The sequence below is a fragment of the Leuciscus leuciscus genome (assembly GCF_965113295.1).
Source record: "Leuciscus leuciscus genome assembly, chromosome: 7".
NCBI classification, from domain to species: domain Eukaryota; kingdom Metazoa; phylum Chordata; class Actinopteri; order Cypriniformes; family Leuciscidae; genus Leuciscus; species Leuciscus leuciscus.
This window is the reverse complement of record NC_138731.1, coordinates 27,849,472-27,862,878: the sequence shown is the minus strand read 5'-3', so window position 1 is coordinate 27,862,878 and position 13,407 is coordinate 27,849,472. Positions and strand designations below refer to the sequence as shown.

Sequence of the window (13,407 nt, the reverse complement as noted above, 5' to 3'; positions counted from 1 at the left end):
GAATGTTTGCCAATGCTTTAAAGGGATAATTACAAAATTAAATAAAATAAAATAATGAAATGAATAAAATTAAATTTAAAATTAAATAACGTTTTAAATTAAATAAAAATTATAATTTAAATTAAATTAAATAAAAAACACAATTAAGCCCTATAGTGACTTTTATTTTATAGACAAAAAAGTTGAAAAATGCACCAAAATATCTTTGTTTTTGGTGTGTTTCACAGAAGAAAGTCATACAAATTTGGAATGACGTGAGGGTTGAATAAATGAGAGAATTTTTACTTTTGAGTGAACTATCCCTTTAAGTATACTTACAGTATATTGCTTTGTAATGTATTATACATACAGACTTAAAAAGTGCTACCAAAATGAAATTTGCCCTCCTGCTTTCTCACGGATTATTATGACCATAAACTTTAATATCTTCTTAAAGGGCGCAGAGTATTTCATTAGAGTGGAATGTCCAGCTACTCAACGGAAGAGCGCTCTCACTAACATGATAAAGGATGTGTTTTGGACAAACCGACTCAGCCGAGCAGAACCACGTACATACCTAATTATCTCTCGCCGCACCATTACATCCAGGAATCTAAACAAAAGAGGTGAAATATGCATCATCAGATGGCATTAGAAAGACAATAGCATATTTATGGGCGCTGCCAGAAAACGCACAAGCAGCTTATATTGCCTATATTTGAACAAAAATAGTTACTTATCAGCTGGATTGAATTTTCATACAAATAAGACATAGTTGAGTTGATTAAACCTAAATTATGCAAAGCAGTATCTACTGAAGACAATAGTTAAACTTACCATATAAACAGATGAATAGTATTTAGTAATGTTAAGTTAAAATACAATGCAATTTGTTAAATAACTGAGACTATTAGACTAACAAACTGAGAACTTAAGAAAGGTTGATAAGAACCAATATTCCTCCCTCTCTGTATATCTCTCTCATTCATCTTTGGCTGAACAGTGAAAAACATTTTATTACCATCTAAAAGTCACAAAACTGCTGTAACACAGCACTGCAAATAGCTTTAACAGGAACGTAAAATGTGTTTGTGTGTGTTTTCACCTCACAACCCACACACAGTGCCCAAACTAGTGCAAATGGACACTCACAATTTTACTGCGAAGATTTATTGCCCTCTCCTTATTTCTCTTTCTCTGGTTGGGTTGGGAAACATCTGGAGGTTACAATGGCTCCTCCAAATCCTTAACCCACAAACACACATGCACTAATTACAGCGAGTGACATTGCCAGTGCTGTTGTCAGTTCTTTTTAATGGGGCAGTTGTGGATGTCACAATTTATAACATCATCAAAATGGAACCAGCATATCCTGCCCAGCCCAAGACAGCACCATGCTGGGATTCAAAGTTATATGATTTTAATTTTTCTACAGACATTACTGTACTAGAGGGTTGTGATTCTAGTTTAATACAATGTTTTCATTTGCTTTATTTGGTCAAAATCCTGAAACTTTGTTAATTTCCAGTTTTGGCATTTATTTGGCATACATTTAAGATGTAGCCTAAGGTTTTTCACCAAAGGTTACAGCTGTGCATTTTGTTTAATAAGGATTTCTCATTATCAAGAACAGTAATTAGTGTGTTTTTTAATCTGATACATCAGGGGAAGTTCACTAAGCTTGATTTGCATTTAATTGCATGCACTGTCTGCATTGTTTTAGCGCCTGCTTCACTAACTGGATTATGCACATTAGGTAATGCTAACACGCTCACAAAATCTGTTTTGGTGCAAAGGTGTTGTTTAGTGATAGGAACACTGAAATACTATATGCACAAAAGTGGCACAAATGTTAAGTGCCTTATTTGTCAGTTTGTTGCAGCATAACTCCAGAGAATTGAAAGTTGAGATCTACACTCTCACAAATGTGTATTTCTGTTCCTCTCCTCCGTTTCTCCTCCAGTCACGTTGACTCTATAAGTGAGATGGATGGTTATGATTATTCACAGAGAACACAGGAAGAACAGAGCTCTCCATTGGTGTGCCGACTGCCAGTGGCTATCCTAAACAGATCTGAAATTGAGAACTGTGGTTTCATTCTGTTCAGACATTGGCCTGGGAGAAAAACAGAAAAAAACTGGAAAAAAAAAAACAGAGAGAAAAGCGAGATCAAGGTTTGATTGCTGAGTGGTAACATCCACAGGTTAAGCTCTGCCCTCTAACATAACAGACCAAACCTAATCATGGCAAGATCATCTGTTTTTCAAAGCACAACAGCACCGTTACAGATTTCAATCAGCACTTGGGGAAACCAGCAACACAAAACAGCCTTTTTGATTAAGACTGATTCATCAGATTGAGGAAATATGAGGGTACTGTTTGAATGAGATTCTAAGCAGAAAATCCTGTTTCATACTAATTTGGAGAGCAGTTCCAAAAGTTGTATCACCACTTCCATCTCTCTCTCTCTCTCTAACTCTGAACTGAGCTGCCTCGCTGTCTTCTATCTACTTGAAACTACCTTCTAAAGTTCTAAGCATCCTAACTGAAATAGAACCTCAAAAACAGGCCTATATTTAATCAAAATTATGTACCGTTTTTGAGGTAAATTTGAGGAATTCTTCAAAATGTAGTTAATCAGGGTAAACTATGTTAAAATGCACTGTGAGTGCTCTTAAAGGGATGGTTCGGAGTAATTTCAACCTAGGGTCCTTTGCACCATGACCTTCGAGCCAAATATATATATATATATATACCCAAAGTCTTGCGTGCTTATATAAAGATATATCATATGTATATATAGGTATATCATATGTATACAGTTTTGTAAATGAGTAGTATGGAAATCTGTGGAGTTTATGGATTATCTGCACCCCTCGGAAGTCTATATTTATATTTGTAGTCAACACTTTTTTTTTTCTTTTTTTTTACCGTGCAATAAATTATTTTACTTAACTTGTTGTAGTGGGATTACCTTTTCCTTGAAGGAAGGATACGATGCTGCCTTGGTAAAAGTCATCTTAAAAGGTAGTTTAATGTTATTGTCAACCTTTTTGAACTGCTTTTGTGTTGGGAGAACATCTGTGATGTCTTTAATATCTTGTTTTATATCTTGTAGGTAGCTCACTAAATTTTAGAACCAAAGTTATGTCTTCCTCATCTTCTCTCTCTTTGTGCCTGTTCAAACACACGCACACACTGCTGAACATCCACGTTAACCTTTGACCTCTGAGGTCATCTGATAGAGTTCAGTTTGATCCTCTAATTGTGACACTTGGCATACTCTCTCATGCCTGATCACACTCTTTCTGTCTGAGTCTCTTCCTTTCTCACAAACAAGCACAAACACACACGCTGAGCTCACTGACCTTTTCTGACATACAGTTCCCTATGGGTTCAGTTTATCCTCTAATCTTCGGTTTAGAAAAATCGGATGTGTAATATGGTATAACAGGTCATAGTTAATGGACTGTGTGGATAACATGAACGACCCCAAAGGGCTTCTCAGTTTGCAAAACTACCAGGGTCTTGCAAATTAATGCCAATGCGGTGATGTTGACGTGACATTAATCTTACCCAATGACCTGAAATAACGTTCATGAAGATCGCTATGCAAACGTCCGGTCCTGCTGTCTACCGCGCTACACACACACACAAAAAGACACGTGGGGTCCAGATTACCCTCAGACAAACACACAATGTTTGATAGGCACAAACAAACGCTTTATGTTCATGGCATTCACTCGTTCTGTGCTTTATCTTTCTTGTTTTTCTTGCCAGATCATGTTTATTTGCCCGGCTGTGAGGTGAAAGCATGTCTGGTTCTCACTGTGCTTTCTTCAGGTCAGCCACATTTTGCTGCTGAGAGCTTGAGCTGATGTCCACTCCGCCATGCCGCTCACTATTGTTCTAGTGGGAAAAAGTTCACAGATTTCATAATCTACCGGAATCATCCACTCTGAAACAGGTTACATGAGAACCGGCTGCTGTTTTGGTGCTCACAGTTTAAGGTTTGGAGGTATTTGTTGGGTAAATGTTTTCTTTGGCCCAGCTATAAAACATGTTAAAAGACTGTCTGGATGTTTTACTTTATATCGATAGACATCCTCAGCCTTGAGGTGTTAACAATGTCTTGTTGTGTGTGTAGGGAGATTGACTTCTATTGAAGCTTGTTGTGTTAACCGTTGTACATGGCTGTTTAACACTAAGCCGTTAAGACATTAATGCATCTAAACAACAACAGATTTAGCCACAAGGGAATCCTGGAAGACATTATTCGCATGTGCTCCAAATCCTAGTGAACTTCCTTGCTGTTTGCTGCCTATATAGGCAGCGTTATAACCTTCATGGAGTTATAACCTACTTGTTTCAGAACATTCAGAGAAAATTCAAAAGTATTGTTCCCATAAATGTTTGCAAAATGATAAAAGGGAATGTTCCCTTTACGTTCACATAACCACCAAAAAAGTTTTTCTAAATATTAGAATAAATATTTGTCTCGCTAAATCTTAATTGATTGAATTTATATATTTTTAATAAGCTTGCTGCATTCTGGAATTGCCTTAACCACAACATAATCAGCTGTTGTTAGTTTTTTTTTAAAGCTGCATGAATGCCTGAAAGTTTTGTTATATTTTATTTTTTGATTGACAGAAGAATAACCAGTCCTTATCAAACTGCAAGCATAACGTGGTCAAAAATGCTTCTGACTACCTCCAGATGTGGAGGAATCTCAGTATACTGGACCTTGTTTACATCTGCATTTAGTATTGTCTCATTTTGAATGGATTGCCTGAATCAGTGGTGTAATCAGGACTTTAGAGTCCTGCTCGTCCTTTAGAGTCCTGCTTTGTCTTAGAGGTTTGTTCTAATGTGTGTGGTCCTGGTAAACCCTACGTTATGGGGACAAAATGTCCCCACAAGGATGGCAAAATCTGAAATCCTTGTCCTTGTCAGGAAATTTTGTTCCCCATGAGGAAAAGATATAAGGGAATAGAATATACAGTTTGTACAATATAAAAAACATTACTTCTATGGAGAGTTCCCGCAAAGATAGTAAACTAGACACACTATAGTGTGTGTGTGTGTGTGTGTGTGTGTGTGTGTGTGTGGACACAGAAAAGCCAACTCACGCATTGCTGCCAGGTGACACACATCTGTGTGTTTACGACATCTCCTCAGGAGGTCACAGAGATTAATGAACCTGAAATAACTCCTGTTAGCAGGTGAGAGAGAGGGAAAGGGTTTCCAGGTGTGAAATGGAGGAGGAAAAGAATAGAAGGACAGACGGAGAGATAGAGGAGAGTGCTTGTCATTGATTAAATGAATTAGTATAGAGCTGACTGAGCTTACACTCCACTCCTTGTTTTATGCTGTGTGTGGGAGTTTAACTTCTCTCCTAAAAAAGTTAGCTAAGTATGACAAAAACATAATTTTTAAATAAATTTGAGTGAATATATACACTATTGTTTAATAGTCTGGGGTTGGTAAGATGTTTTTTAATTTTTTTTATGAAAGAAATTGAATGCTCACTTGAGCTGAATTTTATTTGATAAAAAATACAGTAAAACAGTTACACTGTGAAATATCATTACGACTTAAAATAGAAGTTTACATTTTCTATTTTAAAATGTATTCCTGATGGCAAAGCTGAATTTCCAGCATCATTACTCCAGTCTTCAGTGTCACATGATCCTTCAGAAATCATTCTAATATGCTGATTTGCTGCTCAAGAAACATTTATTATTATCATCAATATTGAAAACAGTTGTGCTTAATATTTGTGTGGAATTTTTCATCTATTTTTCCTTTTTAAAAAATGGTTTTATGGTAGTTGTAAAGTAATAATAATATCAATGTATTAATTCATAATATTATTACTGTTGATTTCTCACCATGTTTTTTTTCTTTTTCTTTGGTGTTTTTACATTTTTATTTTTAAACTTTACAATTTCCCTAGATTTAGTGTATTACTATTGCCCCATCACAATAATGGTCTTCTATATTTAATATCACTAACCTTGAACCATTCTTTACCGCTAAAAATATTCTTAAAGCTGAAGTGTGTAATTTCTGCGCCACCATACTCTATTTACACTCTCTTGGGAAATCAGCCTTCAAGTTGCCTTCTTACAGTTGTCTCTACACATTAAGCAGGGATAGGAGAAATTCTTTTAACATTCAAAAACTTGCTCACTTCAGCTTTAAATCTTCAGTCATTCATCACAAACAGGTTTTTAGAAGAGTTGGCCAATCAAAATGGAGTTTCTACATGCATTTCTAGCATTACAGTGCACAAGAAAATTGCACTTAAAAATCCTCTCCTCTCGGTTCACTTTTCATTCTTTCTTCACCCTCTCTCCATCTCTAAATCCCATGACCTGGAGCAGATCGCAGGGATGAAACAGACTCATAACACTGACTGGCTCTCTGTGTCAATTAAATACTTGTGCGCTGAAAGAAAGAGAGGTAGAAAAACAGAATTGATTGACACTTTAGAGTTAATCCCCATATCAACGACTCCTGGAGAGATGGGATACACTTAGAGCACAGGGGATCACCGACGGGAAAGAGAGAGAGTGAAATGAGGGAAGGAAAGGAGAGAAGATGGGGGAAGGGATCAGAATACATTATGGACACATACACAGGCTTAGACTCATCCATCCATCTTTATTCCCTCCTTTTCTCTGTCCAGGCTTCAGGGGGGATGTACGCTGCTGTCCGTGCCTGAGGTGAAGGCCCCTCGCTGGGCAGAGGATGCAGCAGCAGTGGGCTTGGAGGTCTGGTGGTGTTGCTGCTGGTGTCCTGCTGAACAAAAGGTCTCTATGAGTGAAACACACAACAGCATTTTAATGAGCCACAGTCTGTTAATATTTTAACACTCAGTTAGGACTCTTCCAGACAGCGGGGCAGCAGGGAATGGAAAGGAAGGTGCTTGGAGAGATGGATAAGTGCAATAAAATGAGCTCTGAACTGCATGAGATGGGTTTTTGAGGTTTAATCACAATAGATGTCCTAAGGGTTCAGTCTCTGAGACTAACTAATGTGTGTGTAGTGTCTCATTTGTTTCTAAATATTGCTGGTTTCATTGCAGAATCCTCAGAAATAGAAATTGCACACATCTACAAAATTAAATTCATCTAAAGTTTGCATGTGGAGAAAAGAAAATGAACTGGAATTAGAATCAGGCTAGTCTAGAATTACAAGTAGAAACAGTTAGAAAGAAAGAAGAGAAGAAAGAAGAAAGGTAAAATACTTGTTTGTCTCTAAAGGGATTAGTAGAGGAAATCACTTACCCATCAGCCCCTGCGTGGTAGAGTGAACGTCCACCGGTGTGGAACGCTGCTCTTGATACACACCCACCAAAGAGGATCATGGGATACTAAATCCACAACAATGATGAATCAAGCAGAGTCAAATTTGAATGAAAATATATATATATATATTTTTTGTTCTGGACTGGAAAAGGCTGTTTCTAAATTGTATATGTTACCAGTTAAGTTTTCTTTCTTTCTTTCTTTCTTTCTTTCTTTCTTTCTTTCTTTCTTTCTTTCTTTCTTTCTTTCTTTCTTTCTTTCTTTCTTTCTTTCTTTCTTTCTTTCTTTCTTTCTTTCTTTCTTTCTTTCTTTCTTTCTTTCTTTCTTTCTTTCTTTCTTTCTTTCTTTCTTTCTTTCTTTCTCTAACAAAATAAATTACTATTAACATTATTATTATTATTGGCTTTTTTAAAATCTTATATAGGACAGTGGAGGCAGAAAATCAAGGGAAAAGGTTGGGATATCGACTTTTTTCTTCACAAGCCTGTAAACTTTCCACCAGTGCTGCAATTGGGCTACTTTTACACTGTTGCAGCGGGTTGTTGTTTAAGTCTGCGAGTTGAAACGACCCACCCCTCGGTACGAGATTGGGTTAGTTTTGGCCTCAATTGGGCTAGTTTTGATTAGCAATTGGGTTGGTTTTGTTATGCAGAACTGGCAAACCTGCTTTCCACAGCACAGACTCATCCTTCACTTTAAATATATTTGGTAAATGTATTAATTTATAAATTTATAAAATTTAATTTATATTAAAATTAAAAAAAGATCATGAGCAACATACACATTTTTGACTGGTACGGCACATTATAAAATGTAAAGTTGTTGCATTAATGGCTCTTCGCTGCTCCAGACTTTCTCTTGATTGACAACACACCAGCATTAGTATTGAAGGTCTTTCAGAAGTGAAATATTTATCTTGGTCTTGTCTGTAATCCATCCCTCTGGTTTTTGTTGTCTTCAGGTTAAAGTTGAGATGCCTCTTTTGTCCTCACATGTCACAACACTGTTAACCAGCAGCTGCTGCAGAAAGGCCTCATGGGAATGCCTTCCCTATACCTGTGCTAAAAGCTTTTCCTTCAGGTGTGTGTGTGTGTGTGTGTGTGTGTGTTAACCTTTGACAGCACTGGGGTTCAGATGCGTTAACACTGACTCTCTCACTGTGTTTGAAAATAGTTAAAGCGAAGGAGAAGAAAGGAAAGAAAGGAAAAAAGAGGAAAAACAGAGAGGAAATCAAGGGGACAGACCCTTGGGCAGACGCTTTTTTCCCTCCGTTCAAAGGAGCCGCCGGATCAGCCGGAGACTTCAAGTGAAACCTGATAATGTTAGTGGTCAGAGAAACATTTACAGGTGGCATACACATTACTCTCTGTTGCTTGATTCCCCCCCAACCCCCGCCCCCCGCACCCCACCCTTTCTCATTCTCCGAGACAGAAAATCTCAAACACCTTTTCTTTCCCTCGGGAAGACTTTGTTCTGAAGTGCTCTGGGATCATTGTTGTGGCTCTCCTTCAAGCGTGTTTCATTTTTAAACAGTTTCCTCTCTGTGATGCTCTCAGATATGCTCCTCTCTCTGAGAAGGCCGATAAACAGACAAACTATTTAACCGGCGAAAGACAAGGGATTTTTAGTGTGATCGCAAGTCAAAGCCATATGTTCTCCTCTCTCTTTCTCTCCCCCTCGCTAATGAGTGTATTTCTCAGCTCCTCTGCGGATTAGGCATGCAAAGAAAGAGTGAAGGAAAGAAAAGATCCAATTGAGAGACGCCGAGGTCCGCCGAGCTCAATGGGAGAGAAAAGCGGGTGAGAAAAAGGGGGCGAGAGGTAGAATGGCATGATCTGCAGGGGGCAGACCCTCACTCCAGGACCTTCCTCTCTTTCTGTCATCTCTTTTTCCCCCTGTCCTCCTCCGTTCTGCCTTTGGGATTCAAATGCCGTCTCATTAGTTTTTATTGGATTGAAATGTTTCGCGAGGTCCGCGTTCACGTTGGGTTTGGTGGTGGGATTCGAGAGGCTAAGAGTGCACCAAATAAGTTGTATCCTTTTGCCTTTCTTTCGCTCGGCTTTTCACAAGCTCATTCCCATCCCTCCTTCTGCGCCCGCTAATTGTGCTGTCGTCTTCACGCTTCAATTTGCGGTGAAACCGCTTAGAAGTTAAAATAAAGGAGCCGTTTTCTCTCTCTACACACTTCAGTCCTCTGTTTGTGCTTTTTTGAGTGCAAATTGATGTGTTTGACTCTCACGAGAGACGAAAGGAATGGAGACTCGTTTTAAATATTTATTCATGTCCAGCTTATAAAGACAGTACAAAATGTGGTGCTATATATAATTATATATGCATGTCAATTATTTTACTCACCAAAAACAGAACAGCAAGTGCCAATAATTTCGAGATTAAAAATTAAGTTGGATATTTGTTTTTTTTTAAAGTCTCTTGACTTCACTTCAATTTGAAATGGAGACAAATATTACGTCTATGAAGTTTTTATTATTTTTAGCCAGTTGATATTCATGTCCCCTTTCTTTTTTTTTTTAAACAAAATAATGTCCTTCTCTTAAGGTTCTTTGCTTACAGGGTCAGTCTCCTGCTATTGTGTTGTTTCCTGTGCTGGCTCCTGTTATCAATGGAGATCTGCCTCTGTAGCTTTCTACAGCCTGGGACAAAAACACAAAGAGCCACTACACACACACACCTACACACACACACACCTACACACAAGCACACTTTCCTAGGCTTACCCCAGTTCAAAGTAAATAAGGCATATGTATCTGAGACTTCTTACTGTTCTCAAATCTGATTTTCTTATGGGTGTTTCAGCTATTGCTCTTGGACTTTTAGGAAATAAACTCACTATTAGTGAGTATATTAGTGACTATATACAAATCACTATTTAATTAATAACCGTGTGACAAAGTTAAAAATACAGGCATCTCAAGAGTATGATGTATTGTGTTTACTAATATTATGGATATGATGGAAATGACTGTGATGGAAGTTTGTTTAGATTATTTAAAGGTTGTGAGTCATACTTTCTTGATGGATTTTCATATTTTAGGATAAGGGTAAAATAATATAAGGTGCATAAAATAGAATAATAGCAAATGTTGAAGTTGGGTTTCCATGGGGACTTTCCACAGACATAATGATTTTATACTGTACAAACTGTATATTCCATCCCCCTAAACCTACCCATCATAGAAAACCTTCTGCATTTTTACATTTAAAAAACCATTAGCATGATTTATCAGCAATTTTTTACCAAAAATGTCCACAAAAGAGCAAAGGTTTCTGGTATTGCCATCATTGTAAGGATATTTTGTCCCCATAATGTAGGGAATACATGACACACACACAGTCATTAAAAAAAAAAATGCTAACAAAAGTGCCTTAAGTTGAAGAAACCCCCATATGATGAAATACTAATATAGAACGTATTGTGCATACTATATTGATCTCTGTAATGCCTTTCCATTATAAATGTCCATATGTGAGCTCAGTATGGGCACGGGTAAGACATGGACAAAGGCTTTTTTCTTACAAAGATAACAAACACACACACGAATACACACAAAGATAACACCCATCCCCTGCCAAACTGCCCCTCGACCTCCCCTCTCGCCCCCAAATCTACCCTCATTGTCACTAATCCCATCCCAAGATGTTATCAGCTGTGTGTGTGTGTGTGTGCCTTATCTGCTGCATTGGTTATCTTAGAATAGGTCAAAACAGCAGAGTACTGCTACCGGTAACTTTCACCTCAGGTTAAACTCAAGCGTGCTTGCAAGCGGACAGACACACACATTTAATCACCCCAGCAAAGTGTTCTGATTCTTTCCGAAAATTACGCCTGATCTCTGCGGCATTCATCAGACCACCATTATGATGTTACATCGCACTCGTTCTCTGGGATTAAACCCTGAGAACTGATTACTTTTTTTTTGTTCTGTCGTCCACTCACCCTTGTTTTCTTTTCTTTCTTTCTCTGGCTAATAAGGATGACATGACCTAATCTAGGATCAGCGCTCTTACTGCACAGTTTTCTTGACCCCCTCTCTTCTTTTAGTCTTTCACCTCATTTTCTTTCCTTCCCCCAACATCCTCTTAATCAGCTCACTTTCCCTTGTTCTTCTACTCACCCATCCACTTTTCTATATAGTTTGTCTCTTTCAATTCCCTCACTATTCAAACAATATAATTGGTCATATGCTAGGCTAACATGTGAATTAGCTAATTGGCCTTTGCTGTTCTGTCTTATGTTCGTCCATCCGTTCTTTTATCGTTCTTTGTTACGTCTCAGTCACCCTGTGTGAGAAACTGAGCGCTTGCTGAAAGCACGCTAACTCTGTTTTGTTTCTCTGTAATGAATTAGTGTATGTCTAGGAGCGACGGTATATCCTGACTCTTGTTATTCAACTCTCATTTTGTTATTTTTCTCCTGTGTAGCGTGTGATTGAAAGCGCTAGCTTTCCTCCCTCTCATGTGAACGAGGGATGACAGAGAGCTACATGAACCTTGCTGGCGAGAGGAAGGAAAATTAGACAAATACGGTGGACAAATACACAGAGCAGGTGTTGAACGAAAACAGTCATTAATATAATGCCACGTGTTTGATTTGGCTTATGAATATGAGGTATACTCAACTTGAAAGAATACACTGCCACAGCATCTTACATCTGTATCAAATAGTAGCCATATCGTTCAAATCATACTCAAATATTAGTTAGTCAATATGTATGTGAGTTTAAACAATTTAAAACAATGAAACAAATGTGATGACGTTGCTTTGGATCATTTGTCGGAACTGCCAGCTATAAGAGAAAATATAGAAACAATTGCCTCCTTTTTTTTTCTTTCTCGTTTTGAGTCTTTGGCGCTCTTCTTGACATTGTAACACATATTTATGTGAATTCTGAATATGTCAAACATTCATTGTTTATGTCTACATTTGTTTCAAAGTGTAAACTTTACACACCCAGAAACAATTCCTGCAGATCTTTTGACAAAAGAGAGATTTTTTAATCTTCAGCTTGCATGTTCTGATAGAGCGATATCAGATCAACTGCACATGCAACAGATGGACTGTATTGTGCTTGTTGTAAATATTTGCAGGGTCGTATGAGAGAATGTGCATTTTAATAGTGAAATCAGATTAGGCATAGACACACACACACACACACACACACACACACACACACACACACACACACACACACACACACACACACACACACACACACACACACACACACACACACACACACACACACACACACAGTTTTCCTGAGGGCTGATGTGAGAGCAGGTGGAGTGATATACTTCACTTTGTTGTCATGAAACACAACCCTTCCCCCAGGCCACACAGATAAAGAACCACACACACAAGTGTTGCTTTAAGATCACCAGATATATTTGTGCTATAAAACAATTATTAGTAGCACAATCATTTAGTCATGACCAAATTTTATTCAATGTAACTAGTAGTTTATGAGCTTTTAATCAGCCTTTTCCCACTTCAATTAAAATTGATATATATTTCACACTGTATATCTTGCAATTGTAATGTTTCTCATAATTGTGAGATGAAAGTGTCTGATGCTGACCAAGGCTGCATTTATTTGATCAAAAATACAGTAAGAATAGTAATATTGTGAAATCTTGTTACATTTTAAAATAACTGTTTTCTATTTTATTTTAAAATGTGTGTGAATAAACTTGTGACAATGAAGCTGAAACAGCGCTAGTCAGAAATCATTGTAATATACTGATTTGGTGCTCACAACACTTCTTAATGCGGCTTAGTATTTTTCTGGAAACTGTGCTAAACTTTTTTCTTTCCTCAATAGAAAGTTAAAAAGAACAGCATTTATTTATAATTGTAATTATATACAAATCTTTACTAAACAACACTTGCTCACCTTAAACTAAATATCATTGTGTGATTTCATTTCTTACAATTTGAGATGTTATTTCTTATAGTCTTTATTTCCCAGTTATTTAGAATTGCCTATATTCTTCAGAATTAAAAATGGTGCAACATATGATGTATACATTTTAAACCAAAGCTTCACTGTTTAAAACAAATGTAAAACTTAAGTTCAGTTGCTGCCTTACATTT

At 37.4% G+C, this 13,407-nt stretch overlaps 1 long non-coding RNA gene across 1 annotated transcript in view; it reads left to right on the top strand.

The window, feature by feature from the left end:
• The window catches only part of LOC309503668, a 34,413-nt gene extending 24,442 nt beyond the window's left edge, over window positions 1–9,971 (top strand). The window contains exons 4-6 of the long non-coding RNA XR_014207800.1: window positions 6,674–6,797; window positions 8,257–8,375; window positions 8,469–9,971. This is a non-coding gene — a long non-coding RNA (uncharacterized lncRNA). The remainder of the gene's footprint in view (window positions 1–6,673; window positions 6,798–8,256; window positions 8,376–8,468) is intronic.
• The last annotated feature ends 3,436 nt before the right edge of the window (window positions 9,972–13,407 follow it).